At 34.3% G+C, this 23,527-nt stretch overlaps 1 pseudogene; it reads right to left on the bottom strand.

Moving 5' to 3' along the window:
* Nucleotides 1–501: 501 nt before the first annotated feature.
* Nucleotides 502–21,767, bottom strand: LOC131057345 (fatty acyl-CoA reductase 2, chloroplastic-like; annotated as a pseudogene).
* Between the last annotated feature and the right edge of the window lie 1,760 nt (nucleotides 21,768–23,527).

Here is a 23,527-nt window from a genome sequence, read left to right as displayed (position 1 = left end):
TTTGGCTAGTCATTATGTATGCGAACTTTTACTCCTTTTGCCGATCTTTTTCTTTCTATGATGTAATGGTTTCGGGTCCTTAAAACCTGTTTTTTAATCAATCAAAACAAAAACCTTAGAATATTTTTAACTTTTACAAAAGAATAATTTTTTTTTAATGATTAATATCATAATCTATAGTATCTCGAAATTTTTTTTATATATGTAAATATCTTTAATTTAATCTTGAATTTTTTTTCCTATTAGAAAGTAAGGGTTATGACAAGATTAAAGAAGTTAACCTCTTATCGATACTAAGAAATCAAAATAAATATTCAAAAAAATTATAATATTTAAATATAATGCAAATTCTTACTATTTACTTATTGTTATTTTAAACTGCCTTATTTATCTTATAAATAATAAACATTAAATATCTTAAAATTAGAGCTTATTACAATATTGTATTTATTAACACACCATAGCATGTTAACATATTAATAGAAAGGAAAAGGCATATTTTCATCCTCTCATAACATATTTTACAAGTCCAGGAATATGACAATTGATGAAATAGCGTTTCCAGTCTATTCTCTTAACATGAAAGTTGAAATTCTCTTGATCTCTCTCTGACATTTTGTTCCACAAATCTTCCATGTTTGAGATATCAAACCTGTCGATCATGACAACCAAGAACTTCAGATTTCTCACTATGGGCTAAAGTTTTATTACCTGGAGAGGGATTCGGTTATAGAGAGTCATATATAATTTGAAGGTAGACATGCTTTCTAGAGGCCGTAATTTCTTCACTCTCACGATCCTCCCATTCCTAGATGTGCATGGATGTGCTGAAAAGTAGTTATAACTAGCATCCACAATCACATTGTACTTCAATGGGTTCATATTTGAGGAAGCTACATGATAGAAAGATAGACCCAGCTGTGATGCATTCCTCGCTATCGATGCTATCATGCAATTAGCAACCATGTCCACTGGAATCTGATTCAGTCAAGAACAAAGTGTAACATGACAAATTATTTAATAATTGACAGCTGCAAATCACTTTGACTCATGAAAAATAGCAAGATCACTAAGATATAAAATTAATGTCAATCATCCTATAGCCATATAGCAATGAATGTCATATATAAACAAAATGAAGAAACATTAGAAGTAAGAAGTGAGTTACATTTAAATTCTAATAAGGAGCTTATTAAAAAGTCCCTCACAACTTAGAGGAAGTATGAGTATGGTATCCCATCAAAGATAACATATGGGAGCTTATTGAAAGAACTCTAACCTAGTTGTAGAATACACCAACCAATATAATAACGTGTTAATAATAGTATTTTCAGTGACACGTTAATAATAGTGTTTTTATTCTATTGAAACTTTTGTACCTATTGCATTCCATCCATCCCGGAAGTGGGTCTTTTATACTACTCTTGATTATTGTTGGACAAATGATAACCATTGGTATATATCCCAGAAGTAATCCACCATCAACTCTCCAATTGCTTTTGTGAAAACATAAACATTTGGCCATTCAAAGTTCATCGCCCTGTTCACATTCGCACAGTTAAGTTGAAACTCTTTCTCACTAAGAATGGCAAGCCATGTAGAATCGACAAAGAGAAGCAAAATGCATATACCTTTGTGCCCCAAATTCCTTCATATATTTGGACTCCTTTTCATCCGACCATGCCTCGGCTAAAACATTCTTGAACTCTTCTATGGTCTGCTCTATTAAATTGTACCCGAACTCTATCTGAGAGACTGATATTTCTCCACTACTGTATGAAACTCTTTCTCCCATCCTTACAACTGCTGATAACTGATGCTCCTCTAGCATGCAGCTCCAATTTGGACATGAATCTATCCATTCATCACCATGCATAAGCTATATTTAGTTTAAATCAGTTTTTGTTTATTCATGCAAATAAAGCATGTACTCCAACATGCATTAATCCTTAGGATTATTTTTAGTTTTGTTTTTTGCATGAGTTTGTTTTTAGTAAATAAAGCCTGTTGTGCATGCACTTATAGTATTCTTAATTTAGGGAGTAATTTGTTTTTTTAGTTTGAGAGCCTTAGTAGCTTTCCATGCAATGCTAGAAATATATTTAGAACTGCAGTTATTATTAATTCGTCTAGGCTACAAATTCTTTATATATACAACCTCTATGTAATTTTTAATTAACCTTCAATAAAGAAATTGGTGTGTGCAATTCCAAAAAATAGGGCACTTTGTTTTTTATTCTGAATTGTGATTTCTTTTTGCAGTTTATTCTTTTTGCTGTTATTGTTTCCTAATCAACTAGTTTAGAGAGGATAAGTCAGGTTCAAAATTCTACAAGTGGCATCAGAGCAGGTAAAATTGTTTTGGGTTAAAAGTTTTATTGTTGGAATTTCACCAAAGTTAATCATGTCGAATTCTAACAATATGCTCGTTCTAGAATTTGATGGGAATGATTATGATTATTGGTGCATTAAGATGCTGACCTTTTTGATTGGAAAAGATTTGTGGGAGATTATTGAATTAGGTTATGAAAGAACAACAAGAAAGGAAGAAAGGAAAAAGAATGCTCAAGCTTTGTTTCACATTCAGATAGCTCTTGATAAGCGCTTATTTCCAAGAATATCAAGAGCAACAATTGCCAAAGATGCCTAGAAGACTCTACAAGAAGATTACTAGGGTAGTGATCAAGTTAAAGTGGTCAAACTTCAGACAATGAAGTGAGAGTTCAAGAATTGGAAGATGCAAGAAGCTAAAAGTATAAGTGATTATTGTGTTAGTAAAAGATGTGGTCAATAAAATGGCTACACTTGGGGAAATTGTAAGCAATGAAGTTTTGATAAAAAAAGGTGTTGAGATCTTTGACACCCAGATGGAATAATGTAGCAATAATCATAGAAGAAATCAAGGATTTGACAAAACTACAATTTGATCAACTAGTTGGATCCTGATAACTCAATGATGAATGGTGAGTACCAAACTGATACTGAGAGGGGGGGGGGGGGGTGAATTAGTACAGGCACAAAAACTTTTTCCTAACCGGTTTGACTGCAAACAGTGAACTTGACTAGCAATCACTAACACTAGTCAGAACTAGATTACTACTGGTTAAACACAACACTATTGGGAAGGACATAAACCGACAACACTTAGCTTTCCATACAACCTACTACCTCATTTCCACTTTATCCTTATACATAAACAAATAATCTATCATCAAAGATATAATAATTTACTAGCATAACATGATTCACCACTTGACAGAAAATAACAAAGCATCACATGAAAGAGGCATCACACATGACACACATATTTTTCACATGGAAACCCAACTGGGAAAAACCATGATGGGGATGAATACCCACAAGATGTTTTTGAACTCTTTAGAAGTTCGCTCTGTTAGGAGTCCGGTTAAATACTATTACAATAGGTTCTGTCAAGAACCGATCCTGTTAGGGATCACCCGGTTAAGGGATGGCTAGAATGCCTAGTTAAGGGTTAATCCCTATTAGAGGTTACCTTGTTAGAGGATTTTATGAACTCAATGGCTTTAAGTCACCCTGCTAAAGGATTTACAGCAAGCTGGTTAAAGCTACCCAGTTAAGGGATTTTCCAATTGTTGAAGTAGTTAAATATCAACAAGTATTACAATGATCTGGTAATAACACTCAATGCCAATGCAGATCCACTTTAGTTCCTTCCTTTTGCACACACTATGTAGGTATCAATCCTCTTATCTAGTCTGGTAAAAATCATGTATCTCTGCACTTAGATACACACACAACATTTGCCAACAATCTCAACATGAAACACAACATCGACCTTATAGATCACATATAGGTCGGTAGCATAAACCCTAAACCCTAAACACTTAGGTTAAGTAATTGATTGGTTCAATCTTGACCATTGAGCATTTTGCATTTAAATACAATGGTCTTGAATAGAACTCAAGACATTCTCCATCGTTCGTTCTTTATCGCTTCATGGAGGTGATAACCCATCACGCATTCTCCACCATTTGCAAAGACTTCACACATTCCTGAGGTACATAGGATCAATCTCCTTCATTCAAGATCCTTCATGTGCACGAGGCAGACATGGCAACATGATTTGATCTCCATTACAATGCTAACTCATCACACAATGTCATTGGTTAAATCACATTGGCTTGGAACACTTCAATCGGAAACCCTAAAGCTAAGACTACCAACCAGTAGTCCTACCACATTCCATGTACTAGTTCTCGTTTTGACATATGGTTGAATCACATAGGCTTGGAACACTTCAACCACAAACCCTGAAGCTAAGACTACCAACCAGTAGTCCTACCACATTCCATGTACCAGTTCTCATCCTGACATACTAGTTCCAGTTCCCAACATCATACCAATTCACTTGGACAAGCATACCGCTTCACTTATTGCACATATACTGGTTTACACCACCATACCGGTTCTTCTTTGCTAGTTACTTAACTTCAATATACCAGTTCACTTCTCAACATATTGACATCAATGACAACATACAATATCATCATGTCATCATACTCTTGCACATATGCCGACAATCTCCCCCTCTGGCGTTGATTGCAATATACAAAGATATCACTCAGCATCACATCTTCTCCCTATTGCTACAAATATCTTCCCCACTTCATATCCTCTCACCCTTTGACAACAATGCCAAAGTGGAGGCACAAACTTCCCTATTCCACTATGTTGCTCCCCCTGAGGAGTAGCATCCTTCAACACATCAATCCTGAAGAGATATAGCAAAGTAAGATCTGACTAATGTGGAGTACAAACCTTTAGATTATCTCTTGAAGGGGCAGCACCCCTAACTCACCTCTTAGATAGGTAAAAGTAGCCTTTGGTAGAGGCTTGGTGAATATGTCTACTAACTGCTCCTTAGTGGAAACATGTTCCAATGCCACCTCTTTGTTTTGAACCTTTTCCCTCAAGAAATCATACTTGAGTTCAAAGTGCTTGGTTCTAGCATGTAAAACAAGATTCTTGGATATGTTAATTGCACTTGTATTGTCACAGAATATACTTACCAATTTAGATACATGAACTTTGAAGCCATTCAATACATGCTTCATCAAATAGTCTAGGTACAGTTCATAAAAGCTGCAACATACTTCGCTTCTGTTGTAGATTGCGAGATACATCTCTGCTTTTTACTCATCCATGAGACCAGTCTACCATCGAGAAAGAATGCACCACTAGTTGTGCTCTTCCGGTCATCTACATTACCAGCCCAATTAGAATCTATGAACACTTTCAAGTTGAACTCATTATTGTATGGATACCATAACCCATAGTTAATGGTTCCCTTCATATATATAAGAATCCGCTTGACTGCTACCAAGTGGGATTCTCTTGGGCTTTGCTGAAACCGAGCAGTAATACCCACTACATGTGCAATGTCCAGTCTACTATGCACTACATAATGCAACTTACCAATCATTTATTGGTATTCCTTTTCATTTACCAGTGCTGAGTCATCTTCTTTTGATAGTTTACAACTGGTCACCATTGGTGTACCAACTGGTTTACTATCTTCCATGCCAAAGGTCTTCAACACCTCTTTGACATACTTGGACTGAGTAATAAAGATTCCATCTTTCATTTGTTGAATCTATAGTCCAATAAAGAACTTAATCTCCCCTATGAGTGACATCTCAAATTCCTTCTTCGTCTCATCTACAAAATCATGACTCATCTTGTCATCTCCTCCAAAGATGATGTCATCAACAAATACTTCACAGATCAGAATCTGATCTCCTTCTGAATTCAAGTAGATATTTCTATCTTCACTTGTTCTTTCAAATCCAATCTTCACAAAATGGGAGTGCAAGCATTCATACCATGCTCAAGGTGCCTGCTTTAGTCCATACAAGGCTTTATGTAGCCTACACACCATGCCATTGTCTTCTGATAGGGAAAACCCATCTAGTTTCTCTATATACACCTCCTCTTCAAGTATTCCATTTAGGAATGTAGATTTTACATCTATTTGGTATACCTTGAATCCTTTAAAAGCTGCATATGCAAGAAGCATACGAACTCCTTCCAATCTAGCTGCTAGACCAAAGGTTTCTCCATAGTCTTCTCCTTCTTCTTGAGCATACCCATTACACACCAGTCTGGCTTTGTTTCTTATCACTGTCCCATCTTCATTCAACTTATTTCTGAAAACCCATTTGGTATGAATGACATTTTTATGCTTTAGTTTGGGTACCAAGGACCATGTACCATTCTTTTCTATCTGATCAAGTTCCTCTTCCATTGCCTTGATCCAATCTTCATCTTTATGTGCCTCTTTAAATGATTTAGGCTCAAATTTAGAGATCATACATGAGTTTTCTCTGACCTTTCTTCTTGTAAGGATTCTTGCATCCTTGTCTCCTATGATTTGCTTTGGATCATGATTGAGTTTGACATACCTAGGTATGTTCTTAATAGATTTCTCTTGCTTTTCTTCTTCATCCTCATCTTCATCAGCATCAGCATCCACCAGTGTAGGAGCACAATTATTGGAACTAGGCTGATTTGCAACTGGTTCCTAGAAGGTTACTACCGGTTCATCTCCTACTTGCTCACTGTCAGTTTCCTCAGGTTTCCCAGAGTTTTCATAAACCCTAACATTGATGCATTCAACAATTCTCTGAGTCTTATTGTTGAAACATTTGAGATCTTTGCTCTTAGTGGAATACCCTAGGAATATTCCCTCATCACATTTAGCATCAAACTTGCTCTGATGTTCATGCCTCTTGATGTAACATTTACTACCAAACAATCTAAAGTATCTTACCACTAGTGTCTTACCAGTCCAGTACTCATAAGGAGTCTTATCCTTTCCCTTTTTGATGAGTACCCAGTTCATTGTGTAGACTACAGTGCTCACCGCTTCTCTCCAAAAGGTGTGAGTGACCTTTCCTTGGATCAACATAGTTCTAGCCGCTTCAACCATAGTCTAGTTGTTTCTCTCTACTAGGCCATTTTGCTATGGAGTCTAGGGGGTAGACAATTCCACTCCTTGATCAGTTCTAAGGCATTTGATTCTTCTACCACTTTCCTTTTCTACCAGTGCTCTGAAAGCTTTGAACTTTCCAAAGGCTCTAGACTTGTCCTTCAAAAATGTGACCCACATCATTCTTGAGCAATCATCTGTAAGAATCATAAAATACATATCTCCCTGCACACTCCTAGTTTTCATAGAACCACACAAATCAGTATGCACAAGATCAAGTAAGTTATCAGTAGTGAAAGATTTACCTTTGAAGGTTGAGGAAGACATTTTCCCCAGTTGACATTCTCTGTACAAAGGATTTTCCAGTTTTCTCAGCATCGACAGTCCTCTAACTGCCTTGATCTTACTGGCCTTTACTATGTTATAAAAGTTTACATGGTAGAGTCTCCTATGCCATATCCAACTATCATCAAACTTAGCCATAAGACATGTACTTATATTTGCATTTAGCTGAAATAAGTTACCTTTGGTCTGCATACCGGTGGCCATCAGTTCACCATTCTTTCATTTGATTTTGTAGACTCCATTTTTGAATTCTAGATTGAGTCCACCATCATTCAGCTGGGCAACACTCAATAGATTGTATCTAGGACCTTCCACCCAATACACATTGTTAGCATTGTTCTTTCCATTTAGAGAGATGGACCCTCTTCCTTTGACCATACATGGTGCATCATTACCAAAGTGAACCACACCACCATCATACTCTTCTAGAGATATAAACTTACTCTGGTCACCAATCATATGGTGAGAACAACCACTATCAATAATCCACTCATTTGAATTATCAAAGCGGGAGACAAGAGCCTTTTTGTTTGACACATCTTCCTTGACTGCAACAAACACAATATCTTCATTTTCTTCATCTTCTGATTCCTCATCAGTGACACCTTCATCAACTGCTACAAAATAGTTTCTCCGGTTTCCTCCTTTGAACTTCTTGAACCTTTTTGGTTTGTCCTTGTTTTCACCATTAGGATAGTTTATAGCAATGTGTCCTATCTGGTTACAAGAAAAACATTTCAAAGGAAGCTTACCTTTGTATTTGCTAGTTCCCTTAGGAAGTCTCTTGGCAAGAAGAGCTTCAAATTCCATCAGAATCTCCTCATCATCCATTTCTCTGCTCTGTCTTGGTTCACTATTGGTGCTTGCTTCTTTTCCTTTTCTAGATGGTGCAATAGATGCTCTAAAAGCTGATTTAGTCTTCTGAATACTGCCATCAAAACTATTTAGCTCATAGGTTGTTAACTTTGCAATGATTGATTCTAAGGATACCTTAGTCTTGTCTATAGATCTCAACTCCAGAATAGCAGCAACCCTTATTGCATAGATCGGTAATAAGGATCTCAAAACTTTGCTAACAACAATGGAATCTTCCATTTTACCACCTGCACTCTTGATATCTCCAACAATAGTTTTGATTTGTATTCCATATTGTTGAATGGTCTCACCTTCAACAATCTGCATGTCTTCAAACTTCCCTCTAAGGCTTTCTTCCTTAGCTTGTTTTACATGCTCATCACCACCATATATATTCTCAAGAGTATTCCATACTTCTTTGGGATTGTCCTTATTATGGACATCAATAAACTCAATATCAGATAAGCTACTGATTAGGGCTTCCATGACTTGCCCATTCTCTTGAATCTCTCTCTTTTGGTCATTGGTGAGAGTACCAGTAGGGATAACATAAATGTTCTCAACATAGCTCCAATGTTGAGCACCCATGCTTCTGATATATATCTTCATTTTGTCCTTCCATATTTTAAAGTTATCTCTATTGAACTTTGGACCTTCCCTCTTCATCATTACAATAGGATCTTTCCCTCAAGCGGTTAAGCTTATAACACAGAGGACCTGGAGGATGCTCTGATACCAATTGATAACTCAATGATGAACAGTGAGTACCAAACCAGTACTGAGAGGGGGGGGGGTGAATTAGTATAGGCACAAAAACTTTTTCCTAATCGGTTTGACTCCAAACAATGAACTTGACTGGCAATCACTAACATCAGTCAGAACTAGATTACTATTGGTTAAAGACAATGCTACTGGGAAGGACATAAACTGGCAACACTTAGCTTTCCATACAACCTACTCCCCCATTTCCACTTTATCCTTATGCATAAACAAATAATCTATCATCAAAGATACAATAATTTACTAGCATAACATGATTCATCGCTTGACAGAAAATAACAAAGCATCACATGAAAGAGGCATCACACATGACACACATATTTTTCACTTGGAAACCCAACTAGGAAAAACCACGGTGGGGATGAATACCCACAAGATATTTTTGAACTCTTTAGAAATCTGCTCTGTTAGGAGCCTAGTCTGATTAAAGACTGTTACAATAGGTTCTGTCAAGAACCGATCCTATTAGGGATCACCTAGTTAAGGGATGGCTAGAATACCCACTTAAGGGTTAAACCCTGTTAGAGGTTACCTTGTTAGAGCATTTTATGAACTCAATGGATTTGAGTCACCCTATTAAAGGATTTACAACAAGCTAGTTAAAGCTACCTGGTTAAGGGATTTTACAACTATTGAAGTAGTTAAAGATCAACAGGTATTACAATGATCTGGTAATAGCACTCAATGCCAATGCAGATCCACTTTAGTTCCTTCCTTCTACACACAAACTATGCAGGTATCAATCCTCTTATCTGGTCTGGAAAGAATCATGTATCTCTGCACTTAGATACACACACAACATTTGTGAACAACCTCAACATGAAACACAACATCGACCTTATAGAACATGGATAGGTCGGTAGCATAAACCCTAAACCCTAAAGACTTAGGTTAAGCAATTGATCGGTTCAATCCTGACCATTGAGCACTTTGCATTTGAATACAACGGTCTTGAATAAATCTCAAGACATTCTCCATTATTCATTCCTCACCACTTCATGGAGATGATAACCCATCATGCATTCTCCACCGTTTGCAAAGACCTTGCACATTCCCGAGGTAGATAGGATCAATCTCCTTCATGTAAGATCCTTCGCATGCATGAGGTAGACGTGGCAACATGATTTGATCTCCATTACAATGCTAACTCATCACACAATGTCATCGGTTTAATCACACCATCTTGGAACACTTCAAATAGAAACCCTAAAGCTAAGACTACCAACCAGTAGTCCTACCACATTCCATGTACCAGTTCTCATTCCGACATACGGTTGAATCACATAGGCTTGGAACACTTCAACTAGAAACCCTAAAGATAAGACTACCAACTGGTAGTCCTACCACATTCCATGTACTGGTTCTTGTTCTGACATACTAGTTATGGTTCACAACATCATACCGGTTCACTTGGACAAGCATACCACTTCACTTATTGCACATATATTGGTTTACACCACCATACTGGTTCTTCTTTGCCAATTGCTTAACTTCAATATACCAGTTCACTTCTCAGCAATTTGACATCAATGACAACATACAATATCATCATGTCATCATACTCTTGCACATATGCCAACAGATCCCTAATGTGTCATGAAGAAATATTGAAAGATTCTTTTGAAGGTGAGAGAAAGCATTTCCTCTAAATTGCTAATCACAAAAAATGAAGATGCAAGCAGCAGTAGTGCCAAAATCAATCAAGGCCAAGGTAAAGGGTAAAGCCAAAATTCTTCAAGAGGTAGAGGAAGAGGTGGCTCAAGAGGAAGTGGTGGTTTTAGAGGAAGAGGTAGAGGTAGATTTGATAAGAGAAATGTTCAATGTTACCATTGTAACAGGTATGGCCACTTTGAAAGAGAATGCAGATTGAAAAAAGGTAAAAGTGCTAACTATGCTCAAGAAAGTAGTGACAATCCTCCTGATCACTTATTTTTATCTTATGCCAAGGGTGAAAATACTAGTAAAGATGTTTGGTACCTAGATTCTGGATTCTCTAACCATATGACAAGAAATGAGAAGTTGTTCTCAACAAAGGATGGAAGTTTCAAATCCAAGATCCAACTCAGTGATGATAAATCATTGGGGGTTGCTGCCAAAGGAGCTATGGAGGTCCAAACAAAAGAAGGTATAAAGAGTATTCATGATATTTATTATACTCCACAATTGAAGCACAATTTGTTAAGTGTTGGGCAGCTATATGAGAAAAATTATAAAGTAGTCTTTGAGAATAAGACTTGTACTATCTATGATAAGAATAAGGATAATAGGGTTATCATTGTTCTTCCTATGACAAGAAATAGGATGTTCCCCTTGAGGTTTGGTGAACATAACAATAGTTTGGCAAATATGGCTTATGAGGATTCAAGTTGGTTATGGCATCTTAGGTATGGGCATTTAAATTATTCATAGTTTGAAGTTTCTAACCTCGCATGCATCAGTTTCTGGTTTGCCCAAGGTTGAGGAACACAAGGAGGTTTTTGAAGGTTGTGCTAAAGAAAAGAATGCAAGAGAAAAGTTTCCAAAGGGAAATGCATGGCGGGCTCATCACCCACTTCAGCTTGTTCATTCAAATATATGTGGTCCTATGTAGACTAAGAGTTTGGGTAAGTCATCATATTTCATCACTTTTATTGATGATTACTCACGAAATTGTTGGGTATATTTTTTGAAGGCCAAAGATGAAGCCTTGGATACATTCAAGAAGTTTAAAGCCCTTGTGGAAAATGACAAAGGGTGCAAGATAAAATGTTTAAGGACTAATTGTGGAGGAGAGTTTTCCTCAAAGGCTTTCTAATGTTATTGTGATTTTAATGGCATCAAGAGGCAACTTACTACTACATACACACCTCAATAGAATGGAGTAGCTGAAAGGAAGAATCATACTGTGGTTGAAATGGCAAGGTGCATGTTACAAACCAAGGGATTGAGCAATTCTTATTGGGGAGATGCAGTTGCTACAATGGTGTACATCCTCAACCGTAGCCCCACTAGTGCACTAGAAAAGATAACTCCTTATGAAGCTTGGTATGGAAAAAGGCATAATGTTAATCATTTCAAATTTTTTGGTTGTTTGGCTTATGTGCATGTACCTGATTAGAATAGACACAAGTTAGATGCAAAGAGTGAGTCATGTATTTTTATTGGGTATAGTGCGAAAAGAAAGGCTTATAGATTGTATAATCCCCTCACTAACAAGCTTATTGTCTCAAGAGATGTGATTTTTGATGTATGGGGGAGTTTATGGTCATCAAAAAGGCCATGTTGAGAAGCCAAAATCTGTTTTCAATGATGATATAATTGCTGATATTGATCATGAGCAACCAACTAATGTTTCTATAACCAGTGGTTTAACTCCACCAAGCAATCCTTCATCAAGTTCTTTAGTACCAAGTTCAAGTCCAGCTTCTTCTCCAAGTTCTACAAGGAAGGTAAGGATATTGAGTGATATCTACTAGAGGAGTGGAAATCAAGTACATGAAGAAAACCCAATAGGTGAGACAGTGAATTTTGCTTTATTAGCCAAGGCTAATTTTGAACCATCATGTTTTGAAGATGCATGTACTAATGAGGTTTGGGTGAAAGCCATGGAAGAAGAGATGGATTCCATTCACATGAATGACACTTGGGAGTTAACAAAACTTCCACATGACAAAAAAAGGATTGGAACCAAATGGGTCTACAAGACCAAGATTAACAATGATGGGATTGTTGAAAAAAATAAGGCAAGATTAGTTGCTAAAGGCTTCACACAAAAGTATGGAATTGACTATGAAGAAACATCTGCACCAGTAGCAACACAAGAGACCATAAGAATGCTGATTTCATTAGTAGCTCAAAAGAAGTGGAGCATACATCATATGGACATGAAAAGTGCCTTCTTGAATGGGTACTTAGAAGAGGAAGTATATGTGGATCAGCCACAAGGTTTTGAAGTGGAAGGAAAAGAGCATCTTGTTTACAGGTTGAAGAAGGCTTTGTATGGCCTCAAGCAAGCACCAAGAGCATGGTATGCTAGGATTGATGCATACTTTCAGGAGAATGGCTTCCAAAGAAGTAAGAGTGATCCTACCCTTTACTACAAACAAGAAGGTACTGATATTCTCATCATAAGTTTGTATGTTGATGATCTTTTGTATATGGGTAGTAGTTCTAAGATGAAAGATGAATTCAAAGCTACTATGATGAAAGAATTTGAGATGAAAGATATTGGTCTGATGAAATATTTTCTAGGAATGGAGGTTTATCAAAGTAAGGATGAGATTTTCATTTGTCAAACAAAGTATGTACAAGATATGCTGAAGAAATTTAATATGACTGATTGTAACCCTGCCTCCACTCCAAGTGCTCATGGAGTTTTGTTATGTTGAGATGATGGTGCTGATTTAGTTGATGAGACAACTTACAGAAGTATTGTGGGGAGCTTGATGTTTCTAATCTACACGAGGCCTGATATTGCCTATTCAATTTCACTTGTTTCAAGGTATATGAAAAATCCATCTGAAATAAGTAGAAACAAACCTATAAAATAATTAGTTAACTATTGAAGATGAAATTGCATCATATAAAGATATTAATACTAATTTGATCGTATCATTAGAGTTTAATGCAAGACATCCTAATCACCTATGGAAATGTGGCAGAGAAGTTGAAGATTGTAGCAATGTTTACAAAAGTTGATGACATTCTTAATTCCCAATGCATTCACTTTCATGGCAATATCATACCTACAATTTAAAATGCCATTTACGACAAAAAATAATTGTAATGTTTACCACAAGATTGACATCAATTTTACATGTAATTATAAACAAGTATATATCTGACCTCTCATTAAAGGTCGTGGTGGCAGTAGAATTGACAACAATATCAATTTTTGCATAGAGTTTGTCCCTTAAACTTTCTTCGCTATCGAGATCATCGAGTGCCACATCTCCAACAATAGGAACAATCTTTGTTGCCATGAATTCTTGATAGCTTTCCTTGTAACACTCTCGAAGAAGCCCAAACAACTATTTGGATATAACCTATAGAGAAAAAACATCTCACATTAAAAAATCATCCTTCTATATAGCTTTTCATATCAAAAAATTACCCATCTTTATAGGTTGAGTTTATCAATCAAACTATTCTATAATATTATACCTGGCTTTGGAGTTTGGCTTGAGTGGACTCAACATTTGTAGACCTTATGAGTGTAAAAATACATCTCACATCTGGCTGCACTCGCAGAATCTTCTCTAGGAAAACTATAGATTTCATTCTAGTTGAGTTGCATGAGTACATGATAAATAATAACTATTAATATCTCTTCGCGGGTTTAGTTTTCTTCACAGGTTTAGTTTTATTTAGATTAATTTTTCATTAGTTTATTTATTAGGTTTTTTTGTTCCGACAATTTTGTATAACAGTTTACAACTGTTTTTGCCTCCTCTTTATATCTCCTTGTTTATTTTATTTTGAATGTACAATTTTTTTATTTGAATACAAATTATATTTAGATTGCCATTCTTTCCATTCTTTTTTATCTACTGCTAACAGAGATTCTAGATTGTTATTTTCTACCTGGGCTAACAGTGGTATCAGAGCTTTGGAGTTTGGAGTATATTTTTATGTGAAGCATTTGAAGATTGCAGCTTTCTACAGAATCAAAATATGGAAACAAAAATTGATTCAAGTGAAATCAATTTATTTATTTGTACAAGAATTTTATATCTTGTTATATTTGGTAAAGTTTGGCAAAAGATTTTGGGCAATCCTATAAATTTGCAAACTGTGCAAATTCTATATACATTTATTTTCAATTTACAATGCAGTCTATTATTTCATTGATTAGGGAAATATTAACTGGAAAAGATACTTGGTTGGAATGGCATAGAAAAGTGGAAAATACATTAATTTTTAATGATTTATGGTATAAAATATGTTATGGAGATACCCAACCTACAGAACCAATAGATGTTAAAGAAAAAGAAATTTGGAATAATAAAAAACCAAAAGCCTTGGCTTTGATAAGAGCTTCACTTAATGGAGATGTATATCGTCATATACAAGGATGCAAATTTGCTTGGGAAGCCCTTGAAAATTTAAAAAAATTATTTGATTCTCATTCAGAATTAGAATTTATTCAGTTGCAATTAAAATTGTTCAATCTTGAATTAAAAAATGGTGATGTTATGAGTTTGGTTTCTGAAATTAGAGCCATAAAACAAGATGTTAATGCTGCTGGTGGGAAAGTTGATATTTATCTCACTGCTTTTATTAAGGCACTCCTTCCAACACATTCTACTTATCTAGAGTCCCTTCAAGCAAGTAACCAATTGAAAACCATTAATTTTGATTTATTGGTTGAAAAGTTGGTTGAACGTGAAAAAGATTTTGGAAGGAAAATAGATAATACTAATGAAAATGTTTGTTTTGCTCACCAAGAAAAAACTCTTCAAGAGGAGGTTATAATGATAGAGGCAAAGGTAGAGGTCAATTGAGGAAAAATGATAATCAAAATGACAGGCAACATTTATATTGTAAAAGATGTGGTAGAAAAGAAAGCCATGAAGCACATGAATGCAAGTTGTCATGGGATAAGATACAGCGTTTTAAAGAAAATACTTTGAAGCAAAAAGATAAAACAAAAGTTTATAATGATGATAAACATTCAAATGATAAAATTCTAGGAACAGCCCAATTTGCTTGTGATAGTGATGGTGCTCAAAATGTGCTTTCTATTTTTGAGTTTGCATCTAATTCCTCATGGTATGATTCTTGGATCTTAGATACTGGAGCCACACAACATATGATATTCCAGTGTGATTACTTCGAGGAATTTCATGAAAGTGCATGTGGTCCAATTTATTTAGTTGATAAATTAAGTCTCAAACCTATTGGAAAAGGAACTGTTCGATTTAAGTTGCCTAATCTTCCAGACTTTGTGCTTCATGATGTATTTTTTATTCATTAATTGCAACGCAATTTGTTATCACTAGTATTGATTTGACAACAAGGTTACTCTATTTTTTTAAAAGATGGGCAAGTTGTTGTTAGAAAACAATCAAATAATCAAGTTGTATTCACTGGATGTGAGGATGGGAGATTATTAAAACTAAATGGCACTTCTTTTTCTAACAATTTTGCATATCTTACTGAAGAAGGTAGTCTATCTCCTGTTATTTTATGGCATGCAAGACTTGGGCATATTGGTTATGATAACATTCATATCTTGCAAAAGAATGGTGTTGATGGATTACCCATTTTGCCTAAAACAATTGAAAAATGTGAAGCATGTATTCTTGCCAAGCAACATAGATATTCTTTTTCTTGCTCCACTTGGAGAGCACAAAGAAAATTGCAGCTTATTCATTCTGATTTATGTGGGCCTTTACTAGTAAATTCTGTGGGAGGATCTAAGTATTTCATGTTGTTTATTGATGATTACAGTCGCATGACTTGGATTTATTTCTTGCAACAAAAATCAGAAGCTTTTGAAATTTTTAAAAGGTTTCGTCTTATGATTGAAAAACAAGCTCAATCTCAAATTGGTACTCTTCGTACAAATGGTGGAGAATTTACTTCTCTAGTTTTTGAGGACTATCTACATCAAAATGGGATCCAACATCATCTTACTGTTCTAGGTACTCCTCAACAAAATGGTGTTGTTGAATGAATGAATAGAACTATCATGAATATGGTTTGTACAATGTTATATTTTAAAGGAATCAAATTACATTTTTGGGTTGAAGCAGCAAGAGCTGCAATTTATCTTCATAATAGATCTCCGTCATCTACATTACACCAATCTATTCCATATGAAGTGTGGTTTGGATATCCTCCTTCTGTTCAACATCTTGACATTTTTGGTTCCACTTGCTATGCTTTAATTCCCAAGGACAAAAGAAGTAAGTTACAACATCATAGTATTAAGTGTATTTTTCTTGGTTATTCAGAATCTTCCAAAGCATGTTGGTTGTATGATGAAGTCACCAAAAATTTCTTTATTACATGTGATGTTGTATTTGTTGAAACCTCCAACATTGCTGAAAATGATGAATGTAAATTCAAATAGCTTGATACAATTAACAATTTTTCTCCTTTGATAGAAAACTCTTGTGAGATTCCACATATACAGTCTATCTCTCCAAGTGATCTAATTCATGTTGCTCCATCAATAAATGACCAAGAAGAAGCCCATCATGATGAGCTTGAACTCTCTAAACTATTAACCACTAATACACCATCTAGTAATGAAATGGTCACATCTTTTGTGCAACCAAAGTCTTCTCATAAGTGGGCAATGGTGGAACCTAAAATTATAGGCAAAAACTTGGTAATTGATAACTGGATTGCTCAGGTTGGACAATCATAAAATTATTCTCAAAAAATTATTCTAAGGGAGTATATCTTACCCAAGAATATTTTTTGCAATGTAATTATATTTTGCATATAAATGATTTAAAAATAAAATATATTTTTACAAAAGGGCAGGGAGAGGGAGTTGAACACTCAACCTCTCAACCAGACCTTCCTAACTACCCATACCTACCCTCCCCTTTTACCAATTTCTCTATTGTATTACTTGAAAATGTTTATTAGGGTAAATTACTATGGATAATAATTTGAAAATATTTCCACAAGATTTTAATTTATTAAAGTAATCTTGAAATGTGGAAATACATTTTGAAATATGTGATTTAAATAAATTATTTTTACCCTAAAATATTGGTAAAATATATATTAGGCTAAAATGTTATTTCATATAAATGGATCTTATTTTAAAAAATATGTTAAAAGGTGTGAAATGTACTAATGAAGAAAATTGAATTTTAATATTGTTATTACCTTTTTTACGTTCTTGTAAATTATTTTTGCCCTTAATCACTAAATTAAATACTTTAGGGTAAATTTTATTTATTAAGAGATTAATTAAAGGATAAATATTTATTACAATGTTATTTTATGTGCAAAAAGCAAAAATTCTTGGGCAAACATTAAAAGGGAGTATTCTTCATCCAAGATTACATTTTGACATTTTTTTGTGATATAACATTTTTAATTATTACTTGCAAAAGACATTTTGATATTTATAGCATCTTGATATACTTATGCAAGTAGTATTTTCTTTTTACCTTTTAAGAAATTATAATTGTAATATTTTTTATCAAAAGGGAAAATATATGTGGTATTGGATGACCTAAATAGGGTTTGATATATTACTATGTCATTTTATATTCTCTTAATATTATTTTCACCCTAGATAAATAATTTGAACATATTCATTAGGGTGAGTCATTTAATGCTCGATTGCTTTTTGCAAAGGTTATTTCATATGATATAATATTTCCCACCCAAATTAAAGATTGCCAAAAGGTGAGAAAGTATTGTAACATTATTGGAAGGGAAGTATTTTCTTTTACTTATTATACAAAATCTTTTACCTTATGTTATTTAATAAAAACTATTATTGGAATAAATATTTACAAGTGTTTAATACTTTGATTTAAGTGAATTATTGTAAATAAGTATTTTACATAGGGTAAAATGATTATTGCCTAATCTAAAGTGGAATATATTTAATCTTTAATTAATAAGGGATTCGATTGGTTTATTTTATGTGTAGGAGGTATTGAATATTTATGGGAAGTATTATCAAAGCTGAGGATAAAGGATATATTATTAAAGCTTTATTTAGTGTGTATTTTAGGGATTCAAATGTAATTATCTTTGTAAACCAAAGGGTGTGTCCTCTGGAAAAACAACTATCTGTAACTCCCTCATGTATGTGAAAGGGTGTGTCCTTTCACATATGTCCTTTGGATCAGGTATTTATAGGGAGTCTTTTTCAATTTAAAAAAGAGGAGACAATTCACAATCTGTGATGCTGCCAGTAGGGGCTATGGGATGTCTATATTGGAGAAGTCTATAGGAATGGAAGTATCATTTTGAGCAATCACTATGTAATGGAGTATTTGTAAGTGTAGCTATTGTATTCATTCACTCTCCAGAAATTAATATACAAGATTCATTGTTTCAATTCTAGAATTCGTGTATACTTTTGTGTTGATGAATTTCATTTTGTCCTCTTGATAAATCTGATAAAGGGTTTAATACAATATGCCACCGGAAGTTGTTATAATTGAATATAAGATTTGCTTCTTCATGTTCTTATAGCACTTAATGGAACCTCTGTATTGATAGTCTTGTGTTACAAGTTGCTTGAAAACTGTCTCAAGAGTTTAATCGAATTATTTGTCCACAAAGTATCATGCATATTCCTGGATAGAGGCACTAGTCTGTCATTTATTTTTGAGATTTTGATTTGTATGCATAAGGTCCTTATAGAGAAACATTCTTCCATATCCTATTTGAACTAATCCTTGTAGATTTCATTCAAGTCCTGAAAGCATTTCATTTTAAATATACAATATCTTTAACATACACTTTTATTCATATTCATTTTTCAGTTTTCAAAGTATTCAGCTAAAGCACATGATATAGCATAGTTGCAGAACACTAATTTGCTAGTTGTGTAAACTTTCTTAGAGGCTTAAATCCACATTTAAATAACTCTTTTGTGCTTGAGAGGGAAGGGTACACCCACCTAGGTCTTGTGGAGCCTAAAGTGCAGAGGGATTTGGTCTTCGACCATCCCTGTTTGTTGGCCAAGGCTGATTGGATTTCCTAAGGAGTTGGCAAGTCTTTAGGTTTTCCAATCTATGGTTTTGGGCACCAATAGGCAAAACAAGTCCAACAAACATTGAAAGATTTAAGACCTGATGAAATAGGTAAAACATGTACAAGAAGCTCTTACAAAGCAAGGCTCCAAGCTCAAACCAATAGTGCAGATAACTTGGAGACCATTGGTGAACTCAATCTCATAATTGACTTTGAACCATCATCCTATAATGAAGCCAAAAATATTATAGTATGGAGGAAAGCTATGCATGATGAGTATGATGCTCTTTTGAAAAATGGCACATGGCAGTTGGTTGATCGTCCACTTGGTTGTAAACTTATTGGCTGCAAGTGGATTTTCAGGAATAAATATAAAGCAGATGGTACACTTGACAAACACAAAGCCTGACTTGTTGCCAAAGGTTATGCTCAAAAGGAGGGCATAGATTAAGATAAAACCTTTGCACCTATAGCAAAATGGACCACCATTCATGCTTTGTTAGCCCTTACAACTCAATATGGGTGGAAAATTCACCAAATGGATGTTAAAACAACATTCTTAAATGGTGATTTCAAAGAATCAGTTTATATGACTCAACCAGATGGGTATGCAATCAATGGAAAAGAACATCAAGGATGCAAGCTTGTCAAATCATTATATGGTTTTAAACAAGCTCCTTGAGCCTAGTATGAAAAACTTACCGAGTATCTCTTAAAGTTGAATTTCCAGCATTTTGAATTTGATGATGCCACACTTTTTGTTAAAAAAATTGATAAGATTATTGTCTATCTTGTTGTTTATGTGGGTGATTTATTTATCACTAGTCCTGATGAGAATAATAATCAAAATGTGAAAGAACAACTAAAGTAGGGTTTTGATATGACTGATTTGGGCCATCTTCATTACTATTTGGGTATTGAGGTAACTCAAACACCTCATTTTATTTTTATCACCCAACAAAAATATATTGGTGAACTTTTGCATAAGTTTGGCATGGCTGATTGTAAACCCCTTAGTAGTCCTATGGAGCAAAATCTTAAGAACTCTTCAGATGACCCTTCAGCATTAGTTGATGCAACTATCTATAGGAAACTTGTTGGTAGTTTGATTTATGCTATAACTAACTGTCCAGATATTTGTTTTGTTGTTGGAGTTCTTTCAAGGTTTATGCAACAACCTAGATAAAATCATTGGTTAGCTGCCAAGCACATTCTTCACTATTTGCAAGGTACTCAACACTATGAGCTCAAATACTCCAAGACAAAACAATTTTTCTTTGGTTGGCTATTCTGATTTTGATTATGCAGGTGATTCCACATATGGAAAATCTACATTTGGGTATTTAATGTATCTTGGATCTACTTTCATCTCTTGGAGATCTAAAAAGCAATATGTTCCAACCGCCTCTTCTTTTGAAGCTGAATATATGGCCGCCTTTGAGGTAACTCAAGAAATCTTATGGTTTTGAATAATTCTTGAAGACTTGCAGACACCACAAATTTCATCAACTCCACTCTTCAATGACAATCAATCTGCTATCAAAATGGCCAAAAATTCAGTATTTCATGATCGCACCAAGCACATCAATACAAAGTTTCATTTGATTCGGCATTATGTGAAAGATGGCACCATATACCTTAAATATTGCCCCATTGCAAATCAACCAGCAGATATTCGTACCAAGGCTTTGGGTAGAGAAAAGTTTGAGAAGTTCAAAGAAATGCTCGGCTTAACCCCTTCAGTTTAAGGGGGGGATGTTAATATCTCTTCACGGGTTTAGTTATATTTAGATTAATTTTTCATTAGTTTATTTATTAGGTTTTCTATTTCGCCAGTTTTGTATAACAGTTTACAACTATTTTTGCCTCCTCTTTATATCTGATTGTTTATTTTATTTTGAATGTATAGTTTTTTTATTTGAATACAAATTATATTCAGATTGGCATTCTTTCCATTCTTTTTTATCTACTACTAATAGAGATTCTAGATTGTTATTTTCTACCTGGGCTAACAATAACAAGGCAGACATTCACGTTAAAAGGCTACTATATTAGTCGACACAGAAAACCCCATTGTACACAAACCTTTTCCCAGAAAGCCCATCACACCAACTAGCAGAATTATTTTACCCTTGATAAACTCTGTAGTTTCCATTTTTCATGCTATGGACATAGTTTTGTAAGACATGAAAATGCTTTTATTAGTGTCTGTCGGTCTGCTTTAGCATTTCATTTAGATGTTACTATATATGGCAACATTAATTTCCAAAAATGAATATTGTGGGTAGCATTCATTCTATTATTTTCCTTCCTTTAAATGTTTCACCAAATAAAATATAATAAGGATTCACTTTCAATAAATAAAAATAATTATCAATGTCAATAAGAAATATGTAATCGTTAATATAACACTTTAACTGAAATTTGATAACATTTATTTTTAAAAGTTAATATGTTTGTTAACATTTATTGTTAAAAAATAATATTGTTGGTAGAACTTATTTTATTTATTTACCTATTTTTGAAGTTTCACCAATAAATTTAATAGCATACAAGTACATTAAATGAGAAGTAATTACTAATGTAAATAATAAATAAATAACTATTTATAAAATGGCTCGCAAAAGGCAGAGTAGGGACATGAATCCAGAAGGTTGTAGGGTGGATAACCCTCACCACCTGGAAGAGAAGACAAACCAAATCAAGGCAGGTAGCATGGAGAGATAATATTTTAATGTTTAGACAAATAATGCTAAGGATGAGATTGAAACAGACATGACATTTCTCGAGGACTTAGTCATTATATGTCAATTCATTGGTCCCAAAATGGAATCGGAAAGAATTAGAAAATGGATCAAAGAAACATGAAAAATGGAAGAAGTGGTCAAATTCCTTCCCAAGGGTTTCTTCATCATTATTTTTGCAACCAAAGAGGAGAGAAATAAAATTCTTTAAGGTGGTCTATGGATGATGGAGAAGTACTCAATGTATATACAACGATGACATCCAAATTTTAATCTGACTTCTTTGGAACCCTATGACAAGTCAATCTAGATTCAAATGCATAATCTCCCAATTGAATATTGGTCAGAAGACTACTTGCAAAAAATAGGTAGATTGTTGGGCACACTAATGGGTATTGATGCTAGAGTCGCAAATGGTTACTCCTATTTCTATGCACGAATTAATTTGGTTGTGGTTTGAAAAATCCCCAAGATAATTAGATTGAAAATTGAGGATGAGTTTCAACATTAGGAAGGAGAAGTGGAGGAGAATTATTTTTGCCATCGATGTCACTAGAGGAATCATGCGGTGGACAATTTGTAATGTCATGCTAAAGAACCACAAAGGACACCTAACTAATCAAATAAACATAGAAATGATATTTTTATAAATAAAGTACATTAAAAACATAAACTTATCATCAAATTAACTATAACAAATGAACAAGCGGAAAATAAACATTCACATAACCCAAGATCTCTTACAAGTTCCCTAACATCACTACTAATGCAACAATCTAAACATGATCTAAAAATCTTTAACCATAATGAAATAAAATAACATTACATAATGTAAGAACATACACATCTATCACTAGGTTCATTTTAAAGACTAAATTATGTGTTCCTATGATAACCTTTTTCATAAGATATGATAAAATCTCCATCCACATAAGAGTACCCGATATCAACACTGAACCACTTAAACATTACTTTAGGATTGCATTTATTTTCAATTATATTTAACTATATTATATCAATCTCCCTAAGAAGTGTCTAAAATATAGTAATAATGATATGATTACAATGATTTACAATAATCCATATTATCTACAACTATTATAACTAAATAATGTGCATCATGAATAAAGAGACACTATAAAGATATACAAGATCCATCTGATGCATATGA

This window comes from Cryptomeria japonica, chromosome 7 (genome assembly GCF_030272615.1).
Source record: "Cryptomeria japonica chromosome 7, Sugi_1.0, whole genome shotgun sequence".
In the NCBI taxonomy this organism is placed as follows: domain Eukaryota; kingdom Viridiplantae; phylum Streptophyta; class Pinopsida; order Cupressales; family Cupressaceae; genus Cryptomeria; species Cryptomeria japonica.
This window is presented reverse-complemented; position numbering and strand designations above follow the sequence as displayed.